The sequence below is a fragment of the Schistocerca piceifrons genome, chromosome 2, assembly GCF_021461385.2.
Source record: "Schistocerca piceifrons isolate TAMUIC-IGC-003096 chromosome 2, iqSchPice1.1, whole genome shotgun sequence".
Taxonomy (NCBI): Eukaryota; Metazoa; Arthropoda; class Insecta; order Orthoptera; family Acrididae; genus Schistocerca; species Schistocerca piceifrons.
The window spans coordinates 995281552-995297158 of record NC_060139.1 but is presented as its reverse complement, the minus strand read 5'-3'; positions in this window follow the sequence as shown (position 1 = coordinate 995297158).

Below are 15607 nucleotides of genomic sequence, written 5' to 3'. Positions count from 1 at the left end.
TCGACATACACAGAGAACACGTAAGCGGTCGGCGACCAAATACACGTCGTCCGATCAGACGACCGACGTAACGACCAACCCAGCTCGTCCCCACTGAAGTCATGTGTGCCGGCAACGGTCGGGTGAGTCATGGCTCTCCGGACCTCACTGCTGCTCAGTCCCATGAACTCCCGACACACGACGACCCGGAAATAATAGCAGTCGCTCCAAAGATAGTACGACAGTGCTCTTATCGATAAGCGTTGCTGCTGCAACTCATGGGCAGGCAAGCCAGCAACTTAGTGACGCGAGTAAATGGAATAAGAAACGAGACAGGAGTACCACCAAGACAAGTTGTCAAGCAATAACGGCACGAACACGAGCCGCACACGGCTCAGTCTTATAAAAAAAACCTGATACAAGCAGTTTATGTTTGTTTATAAAAAGGAGGATAGTGTGTCTACTATGAAAGCAGGAAGTGCTGTAAAAAAAAAAAAAATTGTTGTTAGAGCACTTGCCCGCGAAAGGCATGGGTCCTAACTTCGAAATTCGGTACGGTGCACAGTTTTAATCTGTCAAGTATGTCGAAGGTCTGAACAAAAAAAGTCTTCTGTCAACTCAAAAGTAAACTATTTAGCTGCGCAGGTTCTTGCAGACTTGTCTCTGAAGTCAGCAGCCGTGAGCTGTGGAACTGAGAGGACGAACTACGCTGACGAACAGGACTCTGAACGCTGTCGGCCTTTGAGGGCTCCGGTGTAGTGTTGTCTTCCCAGAGTGGGGAGGTGCAGCGTCTGATTTGCGTGCACTGCAACTCTGGCGCCACTCCTCGGGTTCCGCAGACACTAAGGATCTAGCTGGCAGGCTTTCGACGGCCGGCGTCTGTGAGCGTGTGGGTGCTATTCTGTCATCTACATCTACATCTACATCTACATCTACATTTATACTCCGCAAGCCACCCAACGGTGTGTGGCGGAGGGCACTTTACGTGCCATTGTCATTACCTCCCTTTCCTGTTCCAGTCGCGTATGGTTCGCGGGAAGAACGACTGTCTGAAAGCCTCCGTGCGCGCTCTAATCTCTCTCTAATTTTACATTCGTGATCTCCTCGGGAGGTATAAGTAGGGGGAAGCAATATATTCGATACCTCATCCAGAAACGCACCCTCTCGAAACCTGGCGAGCAAGCTACACCGCGATGCAGAGCGCCTCTCTTGCAGAGTCTGCCACTTGAGTTTATTAAACATCTCCGTAACGCTATTACGGTTACCAAATAACCCTGTGACGAAACGCGCCGCTCTTCTTTGGATCTTCTCTATCTCCTCCGTCAAACCGATCTGGTATGGATCCCACACTGATGAGCAATACTCAAGTATAGGTCGAACGAGTGTTTTGCAAGCCACCTCCTTTGTTGATGGACTACATTTTCTAAGCACTCTCCCAATGAATCTCAACCTGGTACCCGCCTTACCAACAATTAATTTTATGTGATCATTCCACTTCAAATCGTTCCGCACGCATACTCCCAGATATTTTACAGAAGTAACTGCTACCAGTGTTTGTTCCGCTATCATATAATCATACAATAAAGGATCCTTCTTTCTATGTATTCGCAATACATTACATTTGTCTATGTTAAGGGTCAGTTGCCACTCCCTGCACCAAGTGCCTATCCGCTGCAGATTTTCCTGCATTTCGCTACAATTTTCTAATGCTGCAACTTCTCTGTATACTACAGCATCATCCGCGAAAAGCCGCATGGAACTTCCGACACTATCTACTAAGTCATTTATATATATTGTGAAAAGCAACGGATTAATCTCGATGTACCCTTTAGCCTGTGGCTCCTGCAAGATGGAATTTCCACCCCCACACTACCACAGAAGTCAGACAGATTCTCCTAACGTTCTAAAGAGAAATGCCTGAAAAACTTTCAGCAATAAATATCTTCTGGAGTCGTCGGCTGTAGGGAAATGAGACAAAAATTAACAAAATTTCTTACCTAACTAGTGGGATACTTGGGTACTGGAGTGGTGTTAGTGTAAGAAAAACATGAAACTAACGAAAATTATTATTTTTTTGAAAAAATTCTGAGAAATCACAATGGCACTTTTAGTTATGAACTGAACAAGCTATTTCCGGGTTCTTTTCGGAATGTGAAGTTACCTCTTAAGGATAGGATTCGTTAATGAAATTTCTATACAAAGTTTAAGATTGTTATTGACTTGGCAGAATGGCCTAGAGCCGCGTCTACTCAACTTGAATAATTATCCATTAGAATGTTGCTAGGTACGGTCGAGGCTGTTGGGTGTGAAATGCAGTGAAGGGTACCGTTGTGGAGGAGATATGGGGCTCGCAAGAGCTGTAGCACACAATACCGTGAGCTGCGATGACTGCTGTCTGCGCCACTCGCTGCTGACAAATAAGATAACTCTCGTTTTATCTGGATTGACCTCCCCAAATCAAACTCTCCCTACGCCTTGATGAAGTCAAGGACTCCTATTCGCCCCTAGTCTAACTATTGGCGTGGTAGACCGGTCAGATAACCAGTCCACCGCAATGCCACTCAAAAATTCGCTCGCAGGCGTGTAACTATAACTCTGTCCATTCACACCGCACAATAAGTGTGGCGGCCAACACAGTGAACAACGCTTAATCACAAGGACTCAATATAGAGTCGCACTCTGATTCACTCTCAACAGAGGTGCTCTCCCAATGAAGTACTAAGGAGAGACTTGTTCCTCGCTCTTTGAGTACACGTACGAGCACACACGCTCTCGTTACGTGTTCCCACTCCAAGAGCAACAACGGAACGGCCCCACTCCAAGCCAGACGTGAAGGGGTATATCTTTCGGTCTCTGCCATTACTCCCTCAGCTCATGGAGTCAGGAATAACATCTGGCAATCAGCATTGCTCTTCTAAAACGGGAGAAAGACGTGAAGGGGTATATCCTTCGGTCTCTGCCATTACTCCCTCAGCTCATGTAGTCAGGAATAACATCTGGCAATCAGCATTGCTCTTCTAAAACGGGAGAATGACGTTTCGTTTAAGGCGACCAATCCGGAAATCTGTAGCATCGGCGTTTGGCATTTGCTGTCTCCCTGTGAAAACCTTTGAAACTGTGTGCTATGTTTGTAAAGAATGTGTAGGCTGCGCGCTCCCACGCAATGTAGCAGAGTTTGCTTTTAAGACGAACATGGGGTAGTTCTCCCTTTCACTCGGGCAATCGATGTCTGCTCTACGGGCGGTCGCCGGCCGACATAGATAGGTTGACTCGTCCTCTGAAGGGACCATCCTCCTGGCATGCGGTTTGCTTCTCATGAACTAAAAGCTTTTGTGACCATCGTGTCTTGAATGTGTGTGTGTGTACGACAGCATCAAGTATTTCAACCTCGGTGCGCATTTGAGATTTAGTTGTTACTTGCTTATCGTTTGCATGAATTCATACAACATTGACTTTATCTTATTGAGTTTGGGTTCGAATGAAGCGTCTTGATGTGCGGAATATGATTGTGAGGACGGAATATGTAAGCAATGAGTGTCAGGAGACCACGACGTCTTATATACCTCTGTCCTTCTGACAAAATTTTTGTCTGGGGTCTGTCAGTGCCGAGGTAGTGGTGTCTTACGATGACACCACAGGTACTATACCAGTGTATAAAATTGAGCGTGTACGCGATTTTTTCCCCTATTCGGCCTTTTCTTTGGCTTCGTTGCCTGGGCTATAACCGATGCGCCACCTTGCCTCGCCATTTCTTCTGAGCGCCGCGCCGCGCCCAGGCTGTCAGCCGGCAGCTCTCAGCGAGACCACTCGGCGGCGGTGCGTGCGCCGGAAGCCGGAGCGTCGCCGGCGGGCGCCGTGGATCAGCGCCGGTATCTGGCGCTTAACGGTGTCGGACAAGGCTCCGGACGCGGCCGGCGGCCGGCGCCCGCCCTCCTGCTCATTTCCGTGCCGGGCTGCGGGTTGCGGGCCGTCGCGTGACCGCCGCGCACCGGAGTGCTTTACGACCTCTCGTCGGCCCTGGCTAACTACTTTTCTTGTTGCCTTCGTAAACCGTGCCCGCGGAGGCCGTAAAACTGTTCCCGTACCGCTGGAACAGCGGTCATGAGATTTTACGTCCTCTCATACTCATTGAATAAAGTAGCTTTGAGCTTTCACAGGGCGATTACCGTTTCAAAGTCAACGAAGTCTTGTTTCTACGTGAGCGATAGAGGAAAAATGCTGCGAGCGAGTGCTGATGCGGGATTCGTCGTTCTGGACCCGCATCACGCTGGAAATATTACGATATTTCTGTTATTTATTAATATTTTACAATCGCCTGGCAGATTACCATGACATTCTACAGCAGGGCCGCACAAACACGGAAAACCGCACACGTGCAAAGCGAGGTGCATCGAGTGCCTGCACAGTGCATCGGTTCAACTCGGCATACTTCGCCTCAACTCGGCTTGCTAGGTGAGGCCGACGCTGTGCGCTGCCGAATGCGCTGCCAGACGGCTTAGTCAACATTGGAATACGTAAGCGCAAGACAATTACCGAAATAATGGAACCATCTTCTCCAAAAAAAGGGAAAATTGCCGAAAGTCAATTTAAACCGGAATGGGAACTCTCCTACTTTTTTGTGCGTTGTGACAAAGCCGAATATCTAATCTGCGGTACACTAATTACGTGTGTCAGAAAATCGTCTATTGAAAGGCACTACAGCAAATTGCATTCATAAAAGTATAGTGCTATAACAGGGGATGCCAGAGAGGAAGAATTACGGAAGTTGCAAACTCCTGCAGAAGAGAATTCTGTATCTACAAACAAGATTTGTTGTAAGTACTTTAGTATGTATATTTTGGTTACAGGTCACGTGAAACGAAATAAGATTTGTTTAGGTTTCTTAGTTTTTCTTTTCGCATAAATAATTTCCAACATATCTTTTTTTCTCTACTTTAGGGAGAAGAAGATGAGGGGTGTTGTAAAAGAACTCTCAGAGCTGGCTACAAAGTTGCTCTACGTTTAGCAAGAGCTGGGAGGCCATTTATGGACGGGCCATTAATAAAAAACATTATTTTGGACGTAGTAGAGACAATGAATCCCACATTATCTCCCGCGTACAGCAGAACACCACTTTCCAGAATGACAATACATCGGAGAGTCAACGACATTGCTGAGAATTTGCCTGAACAACTGGCAGCCAAAATTGAAAACTTCCTAGCGTACTCCATCGCACTTGATGAGTCCACGGATATTAACGACACTGCCCAGTTAGCAATATTTTTGCGTGACGTGGGCGACGACTTACAAGTAACGGAAGAGCTCCTGGATATGATTCCGTTGAAGGACACTATTACAGGGGCGGATATTTTAGCAGCTGTTGAAATGGCAGCTGAAGGAGTAGGACTACCTTGGGAAAATCTGTTTTCCGTAACCACAGACGGGGCACCAGCAATGTGCGGTAAAACAGAAGGGTTTATTGGGCTACTGCAGAAAAAAAACTTAACATGCCGAATTTACCTTCTGTTTATTGTTTTGCACACCAAGAGGCTCTTTGTGCGAAAGTTATCGGTGATGAAGGTAGTGGTGCGTATCGTGAACTACATTCGTTCTCATGGACTCACTCATCGTCAATTCAAAGCATTTTTGATTTCCTTTGAAGAGGAGTATCCAGATATTCCCTACCACGCTGAGGTGCGCTGGCTGAGCAAAGGGAAAGTGATTTCCCGAATTTTTCGACTACGTCACACTGTGGCTCAGTTTTTGGAGAGCAAAGGACGTCTGGAGCCACTTTTTCATGACCCTGAATGGGTAGCTGATTTAGGACTTTTAGCAGACATTATGGCTCTCCTAAATGATTTAAGTCTGAAACTCCAAAAAGAAAACAATCTCATCAACGATATGATCAGCAAAATAAACGCTTTCCAGTATAAACTAAAGCTCCTCAAAAACAACCTTTCACAGAAAAATACGCAACACTTTCCTGAACTAGGTAAGCGAAATATAAACTGTACCTTTATTAAAACAGCCTGATTTTTATAACCGCTCTAATTAAAACGGTACTATGTTTTTGTTTGACAGCATCTGTGCAGGAAGGAGCGCGCTTTGAAAAATACGCCGAGGTGCTGCAATCGAGATGCTATTATATAAGTCTCTTTTGTACCGGTACAGCAAACTAAGCTCTCCACCTAGTGTACATTAGTATTTGGCAATGACGAAGACAACAGGGTAAAAGCGTTGAAACAGGTCGAGACAGGCGGCGCGAGCGACACAAGCTAAGGAAGTGAGAGGCAGCGCCGAGGAGTGGGGGGTCTGCACCGTCGTCAACATAGCGCAGCCGTCTTCTGCACTCTGCACTGTGCGATGCACCGGTGCATGCACCTTGTGCGGCCCTGTTCTACAGGGTGAGCTCGAGCTGCACCAGAAAAAACTCGATATTGTTTCCCGAGGTAATCACTTTGGACATAAGCGCTCTGTGAATGTTAAAATCATTGCCAACACATAAATAATCCACTTTTAGTGAAGATTGCAAAAATTATTTTTAATCGTCCATAACTACACTACCCAGTTTCATTAACGTGAGCACCGCCTACGTTCTACGTCTACGTGCAATAACCACTTACACACGGCTGGTGACGGCTCTAGAGCCGGCCGAAGTGGCCGTGCGGTTAAAGGCGCTGCAGTCTGGAACCGCAAGACCGCTACGGTCGCAGGTTCGAATCCTGCCTCGGGCATGGATGTTTGTGATGTCCTTAGGTTAGTTAGGTTTAACTAGTTCTAAGTTCTAGGGGACTAATGACCTCAGCAGTTGAGTCCCATAGTGCTTAGAGCCATTTGAACCATTTTTTTGAACGGCTCTAGAAGTGAACGGTATATAAAGAGTGTCGGGGGCATTTGGAAAAACAATGTTGTCGTTGATGTAATGTGGAAATTAAGCGAATTATCTGAAATCCAAAAGCACATGATCGTTGCCATTCGGGCCAAGGAGGAAGCATTTCCGAAACGAGGGACTTTGTGAATTATTCGCGTGCAGCCATCGTTAAAGCAAACCGTTTATGGCAAATTGGCGCTATCCAAAACCGGAGCAGAGGCAATGGTGGAGCACCACGTGACAGACGTGAACGACGGCTGAGAACATGTGTACGGGCGAATACAACAGATGTGTAAGTGCTGAGCAACTGGCTCCCCAGGTGGACCATCGGAGTACCAGTAGTGTCTCCTTAACGACCGTTTAGCGAACGTTGCTGCGTATGGACCTCTGTGGCAGACACATAGTTCACGCACCGATGCTGACAGCTGTATACCATCGAAGGCTGTAATTTGCACGCCAATGCCAAAACTGGACGTCCACTGACTGGCGACAGGTGACCTTCCCAGATGACTCACGCTTTTTCATTCATCGGACATATGGCCATTAGCGTGCACGGCCCTGAAAGAATCGTCTAAATTGTCCAGGGAGCAGGAGAGAGCGTTACGGACCGCGGAATGTTGTCTTGGCATTCCCTGGGTATCTCATCATTAAAAATGGCTCTGAGCACTATGGGACTTAACATCTGTGGTCATCAGTCCCCTAGAACTTAGAACTACTTAAACCTAACTAACCTAAGGACATCACACACACCCATGCCCGAGGCAGGATGCGAACCTGCGACCGTAGTAGTCGCGCGGTTCCGGACTGAGCGCCTGAACCGCTAGACCACCGCGGCCGGCTATCTCATCATTCTGGAAGGCACAGTCGATCATCAAAAATATGCAGCTACGCTTCGGGAGCATGTCCACCTCTACATACCGCTTGTTTTTTCCCTCGGCACGATGGCATCTACCAGTAGGACAATCCAACGTGTCATCTAGTTCGCAGACTACGTGCGTGGTTGGAAGTGCACCAGGATGTGTTTACCGTACTCCCCTGGCCACCAAACTCTACGGGTTAAAGCCCAATCGAGAATCTGTGTGACCGCCTCGATCAGGCTCTTCGCTCCATGAACCCTAGATTTTTTGCCACGGAACTCTAGATGTCACGGCTCCATATCCCTATCGGAATCTTCCAGAACCGCACTGATTCTTCTTGCACTGCAAAAGGTGGTTTTTCAAACTATTCGCTGGTGGTCACATCAGTGAGACAGGACCGTGTAGTTTCGTTTAAAACAGATCTGAAATTTTGTAGAAAGTTGCAGATTAGGGGGAGTATTGCGACACAACCCATCACGAAGGTTACGCAAAGTCAGTACACACCAAATAAGACAAACATTGCTGTAGCAGGCACACTGCCATCAGTAAAATACACGCTTGTCCATGACAGTAGTCATAGCCCTACGTTTTTGAACATTTGCAGGTAGATCAATATTTATAGAATTATCACCCAAAACATATACAGATGATCGAATAAAAATATGACGCAGTGTGTCATTATACCACTGCATGGGATCAAAATACGTAATTATTACCCAGATATATGAATCATTGTAAACACTGAACAACTGTTGACTAGTGTCCACATGCGAAGGATGCTTATCACAAAGTAGCGGACAAATTTGCTTCTGTCACGTAGCACCAGTCAACAACAGAGAAATATGCGCGTGCAAGCGTGCTACGCCTAACAGGAAAAGTGCGTGCCACCAAGTGGCTCAAAAAAATGGTTCAAATGGCTCTGAGCACTATGGGACTCAACTTCTGAGGTCATTAGTCCCCTAGAACTTTGAACTAATTAAACCTAAATAACCTAAGGACATCACAAACATCCACGCCCGAGGCAGGATTCGAACCTGCGACCGTAGCGGTCTTGCGGTTCCAGACTGCAGCGCCTTTAACCGCACGGCCACTTCGGCCGGCCCCACCAAGTGGCTTTGCAGTTCGAATATATTCACTGAAGCAGGAGAATAACTGTACCAGATATTATGTGATGTATACAAAATGCATCAATAATCCAATAACTTTTAAAACTTCCGACATTGTTCAGGGATCTTGGTCTATGGTGGTTCGTTGCAGAGTAATCGCATTTCATGTGATATCTTGTGCAGTTTATCTTTGTGTATGCCCTGCACTGAAAATATGTACTGAAGTACTCAAACATCTAGGTTATCACTTGTGCTTCTTCTTTGGAAACAAACTTTTTCCATGCACGCACCGCACTTGTCGCTGACAACAGTGCCACCCACTCTGCTCTTCATTCTCAGGCTTGCATTCAGTGCTGCCCGGTTTTCGGATTTCTTTTCCCTTCAGCGTCAATTTCACATTGGCTGTTATACACAACAGTTTTACTTACTGCAGATCACTGTTCCGTATCAGTGCTGTGAAAGTACTTTCACAGAAACGAAGGTAAATGAGGTAACACACATGATAAATTACAATTACATTATTACTATGTAACAGGCCACTCAAGATCATGTTTCTGTCACACTATATTGCTCAGGAACTCTCCATCGACAACGTTGAAAATTGGTCCATGAAGTGCGGATCCATCCTGTATACAGAACCTTTGCTGTTCACTTTTCCTTTTCTTGAACAGAAAACAATATTAATGAGCACACATTTCCACAATAAGGTTAATTACAGTCGAATCCCGCGTAAATTATTATTTTCAACAGCCAGTCCATGGATCTTGACAGAAGGCTCATAACATGGCCATGTAAGTTATTTGTGTAGACAACCCCAGCTTTATCCATGTGTAGTTCAAAATGTTTTAAAAAATTTCTGTGGTAACATCATCTCTAAATCAGTAGAGTCCGCTTGTAGCTCTTAATAATCGTTCACTGTGGTGTCAAGGTGCAACCGTTTCCGCAATAATAAATTGCATCTTCAGGTTATATCTGCAACAACATACATACGAATTAGACGCCGTTAAGTTGGTTCAAATGGCTCTGAGCACTATGGGACTCAACATTTGAGGTCATCAGTCCCCTAGAACTTAGAACTACTTAAACCTAACTAACCTATGGACATCACACACACATCCATGCCCGAGCCGCACGGCCACTTGGGCCGGCGCCATTTGTGTACTTATTTAGAAAACACTGGGTCACCAGTACTCACTTCGTGCTGAGGGATCACCTGACACTGCAATGCATAACACAGCCAACAGATAGCGAATTATTTTAATTGTAGCCTCACTTCAAGAAGAATATGAGAACCACCTCTACCAAAATAGATTTAACATATTGGACATTGATACCCGTGGTTCCCTGATTATTTTGAACAATGTATACTATTACGCAATTTGGTAATTCCACTTTAAGTAAATCATTCAGTATATAAAACAGATATCCTTTTTTTGGTTTAATATACGGAGAAATGAAGATTGGACTGTAGCCGTGTATAACAAATGTCTTCCACCACGTACCCACCAGTTATTTTAGTAAGGAAATGAGTTTTGCTAACGTAAGCTGTGGCTGAGGGGGAACAGGCGGCCCGCTCGTCCGCTGGTCGCGGCGGCTATCGCAGATCGCGTGATTAAGGCTTCGATCGGCCGCCGGCGGCGTCGTATAAATAGCCCGCCGATGCGCCGACAACCTCCGCTGATGGCAGCTCCTCGCCACAGCCCCGAGGCGGCGGCGGTGGCGGCGGCAGCGCAACAGATAATCCGACCGAAGGCCGCGAAGCATGCCGTCATCCGTCTGCAAACACCGCTACTGTGCTCGTGTTAAGTACACCACAAAGTTTGGTAGGATTTCTTCGGGAAACAACTAGGCCCGGAAGATAATTTCTTTCGGAGCAAGTACATAAATATGCGTCCAAAAGCATCCGGACACATGGCTGAAAATGACTTACGAGTTCGTGGCGTCCTCGGTATGGTGTTGGCCCAACCTTAGCCTTGGTGACAGTTTCCACTCATGCAGGCATACGTTCAGTCAGGTGCTGGAAGATTTCTTGGGGAATGGCAGCCCATTCTTCACGGAATGCTGCACTAAGGAGAGATAACAATGTCGGTCGATGTGACCTGGCAGGAAGTCAGCGTTCCAAAACATGCCAAAGGTGTTCTATAGGGTTCAGGTCAGGACTGTGCGCAAGCCAGTCCAGTACAAGGATGTTATTGTTGTGTAACCGTTCCGCCACAGGCCGTGCATTATGAACAGGTGCACGATCGTGTTGAAAGATGCAATCGCCATCCCCGAAGTGCTCTTCAACAGTCGAAAGCAAGAAGGTCCTTAAGACATCAATGTAGACCTTTGATGTGATAGTGCCACGCAGAACAGCAAGGGGTGCTCGTCCCCTCCATGAAAAACACAGCCACATCATAACACCACCGCCTCCGAATTTTACAGTCGGCACTACGTACGCTGGCGTATGACGTGCACCGGGAATTCGCCATACCCACACCCTGCCATTGGATCGCCACATTGTGTACCGTAATTCGTCACTCCACACAACGCTTTTCCTCTGTTCAATCGTCCAATGTTTCCGCTCCTTACACCTAGCGAGGCTTCGTTTGGCATTTGCCGGCGTGATGTGTGGCTTATGAGCAGCCACTCGACCAATAAAATCCAAGTTGTCTTACCTCCCGCCTAACTGTCATAGTACTTGCAGTGGGTCCCGTTGCAGTTTGGAATTGTGATGGTCTGGATAGATGTCTACACGTTACCATCCGCTTCATCTGTCGGCGGTCTGTGACAGTCAACAGACGAAGTCGGCTTGTACGATTTTATGCTGTACGTGTCCCTTCACATTTCTGGTTCACTATCACATCGGGAACAGTGGACCTAGGGATGTTTAAGAGTGTAGAAATCTCGCGTACAGACATATGACACAAGTGACACCCAATCACCTGACCACGTTCGAAGTCCGTGAGTTCTGTGGAGCTCCCCATTATGCTCTATGACGATGTATTACGACTACTTAGGTCGCAGATAGGGAGTACCTGGCAGTAGGTGGTACGGAAAGCCGCTAGGCAAGTTCTCAGGACAGGTCTCTCTACAACACACCTGCCACTCGTAACTATGAATTAACGGGTCTCATAGTCCCCTTGTTATGAAAGGGCGATTTGTTTTCTCTTTTCCACCAACTTTAGGATGGCTTCATTTTCCTCTACGGCTTTTCTTGAGCAAATGAATTGTCACAAGCCAGATTTCAAGGAAATCACTCATGATTCGTAGGAATTATTAGCATCTGGTTTGACTGGTGAACTTAAATTATGGTTACTTCCTTACTCCAGCAGTAGAGATTGCTTGAATCCTAATGTGTTTAGCAGAACAAAAGTGTCATATCCTTTCGGATGACACATTCTTTTTCTGAGATAACAGTGCCTATAGAATCTGAACAATAAATGAACCCCCTTCGGAAACCATAATATTAAGAAGACATTGATTTGTTAAATGATTGCCAAAATTGCAGAAGACGTTACCTCGTCCTTTTTAATAGGGAATGGAAATGTCTTTTAAACCATGAACGAAATTTATTCCTCATGCTGAAGTCGCTATACTCAGATTTCGTTGCGCATTATAGGTTAATCATTGTTTTAAAATTATTGAAATTCTATTAATGATTTCAGACGACATTCCACCCAGTGAAGCTTGCAAACGGAGGGTCATTGCAAGCTTAAGATAAGAAGCACAGTGGCTTTACCAAGTCCATGACGTATCGCAGCCAGGCAAGGAAAACGGCACAAGTCACTGAAGAATACGAGTTTCGTCACTGAAGAATACGAGTGAAGTGCCCCAAGGTGCACGACCACGATTCGTCCACATTAGGAAAGTTGTGTCAGTTTCGTTGTACGCTACTTCATGACCCGTCACGACACGATCTGTGTCATTGCAGCATCGCTACTAGCAGAGGATCAGGGGTCATTCAAGCAGAGTGGGTATCATGTGCAAGGTAAGTTGAATGTAACGTCTAATATCATCGATTATTACGATATCTGTGATTATACAGTGTCCGTATCTTTCATTACAATGTCTTTAAGACATTCATGAATGTTTGAAGGAACAAACACTATTTTGACGATTACAGCTGTTTTAAATATTGCAAATTTTAGTGCATTGCAACGTACAAGAGAAAAATATGGAAATTTCTGCTATAAAGAAAGTTCATATTGAATTCCTTTTCTCGGCGAAAAGTATTCCTACGTTATATAAGCCCTATTATTGTTGTATGTTTTTGTAAATTTTGTTCCTTATGGTGTACCTAATTGACGTTCCTTATTAAATCGTAACAGTGTTCATAAATTATAATTTCGTATTTTGTATTTTTCTAATACAATAATTTCAAATTGTTTTCCTTCTTTTATTTCAGCTTTAGTGCTAAAGGCGGTGGTGCGAATATCCTGTAATAATACAATAACCAGAAAGAGATATATTATTTGGGTTTTAAAAGTTGCAAAAGTATTACATGAGGTGTCCTAACAAAAAAGTTTTTAGAACAACAAGAAAAGTGACACAACTAATTAATTAATTACTATCTTGTAACACCGCACACTGGACGAGTACAGAATTACAGCCCATAATACTCCTGTATTGACTATGATGGAATTTATTAACATAACTATTTAATCGGAATAAAACGGATGCTTATACTTTGAAATGTAAATTTTATAAAAATTCTTTAAGTTGATTTTTCTGAAGTAATGCATTTTTTAGTTGTGATACGTTCTTGTCGGTTTTCGATATGGCAAAAGATGGATCAGTATTATGGCACAAAATTACTAAAGTGTCGTAAAATTTTAGAATTGCAGAAGGGTATAAAACAGAACACTTTGTACTTAATTTGGTATCTAACATACCACTGGATATCTAATAACTGTAATTAACTAACGCATTACCTTTTGCTTACGACTACAGATGAATGAACTGTGGAGTAATGAACATTACGAGTGTTTAGTAGCAGTGTAACGTTTTCTTCCTTTAGTGTTCTAGGGTTAATGAAATGCAGTATCAGGATCATTCAATAGTCAGACGATAGTCATCACCATTGCGGAGACTAAATACTGAAATAGAAAAAGTGGCGGTCACCTATTATATCAAAGATAATGAAGTCAGATTAAAGCCTCGTTAAATAAACTGTCAATACATCATTCTATTTCTTTTTCAGAATTTTTGAATTATCAAAATTTTCGATAATTCGGATGACCTACTATCCGACATAGACAGGACAAACGAAGTTCCACTTTATAGTGTAAGAGGGTGAGTCAATAAATACGAGGGTTTACTCCCTACCCAAACAAACAAAAAAAAAACAAAAAAAAAAACGGAATGGCATCGCCGTGGGCGGAGCTTGTGTAATACGCATTTCTGCCGCCAGGAGTGTATAGCGCAACTCATTGACAGTTCATGTCGACTGTGTTGTCGACTTGTCTTGTTCTGTTCATCTGCAGGGACTGTTTTCGCTATCGCTGTTTTGTTCTTGTTCCGTTTTTTATGATGAGAAGCTTAAGTGAACAACGTCCAGTTGTGAAATTTTGATTTTTACTCGGTAAAAAAGCTTCTGAAAGTGTTTTAATTTGGAAACACCTTACCAGAATGATACTATGAGGAAAACTCGAGCGTACGTATGGTTTGCTCGATTTAAAAACGGCGACATGTCGATTGATGAGAAACATAATTCTGGACGTCCATAAACTGCACGAATCAACGAAAATATTGCAAAATTCCATAGCCTGTACTCACAGACCATCGACAGACAATTTATCAACTGTCAGAGATCAGTGGGTTAACTTGGAGCCCGGTTCAGCGGAATTTAACAGAAGATTTGGGAATGCAAAGCGCCTGACTGACAATCAAAGAAACGTAGAGTTGAAACATGCCGTGCTTTGGAACAACAACTTGAAACTGATCCAGATTTTCTGTCAAAGGTCGTTACTGGTGAGGAGCCGTGGTGCTATGGTTGCAACACAGAAACAAAGCAACAGCCAAGCCAATGGAATACGTCATCGAAACCCCGCACAAAAGATGTCGTCAAGTCAAATCAAACATCAAAACAATGCTGATTTGCTTTTCTGCTGCTAAGGGCGTAGTTCATTCAGAGTTTATTTGGAAGTTTTAAGAAGATTACAGTGGTCGTCAAAAAAGACCCGATGTATAAGTGACAGAAGACTGGTTCTTTCACCACACGAATCTTACTCGCCTGACCTGTCTCCGTGCACATGAAAAGGGGCACGAAAGGACACTGAATTGACAACACTGAAGAAGTCAAGGAAAAAAGAGGGAGGAGCTGTCAACCATTTCTAAAGATGACTATAAAAAATGTCTTGAGCAGTGGAATAACTGGTTGGTCAAATGTATTAGTAGTAATGAAGTGTGTTTTGAAGGCGATAAGGTTGTTTTGTTAACAACTTGAAAACGTATAGCTTTAAAAAGAATTCCGTTTCCTTGGGTATCCCCTCGTATCAGAGACATCAGAGCTGTGTGTACCAAACTGAAATTTATTTTCTTCTTAGCGTACTTCCCTTGTAAACTTGAACCCTTTGCACATTGTTCGAGAAGGCGTTACGGGCCAGCAGTGTAGAATTCTTGTGGCAGCGTTCGCATCTAACGAGTGACTTCTCGGGAACAATCAGTTGCTGCAACCCACACGACCGATGTGTCCTGAGGGGAGCGAAACATTCCTAGAATGGGAAACAACGTGCCATCATTGTCAGGGAGCTTTTTGTTTATGACTTTTCTTGTCCTTTGCTTAATTACTGTAACACATTGAACACAATCTTTCATTAAATTCAGTTCTAGCC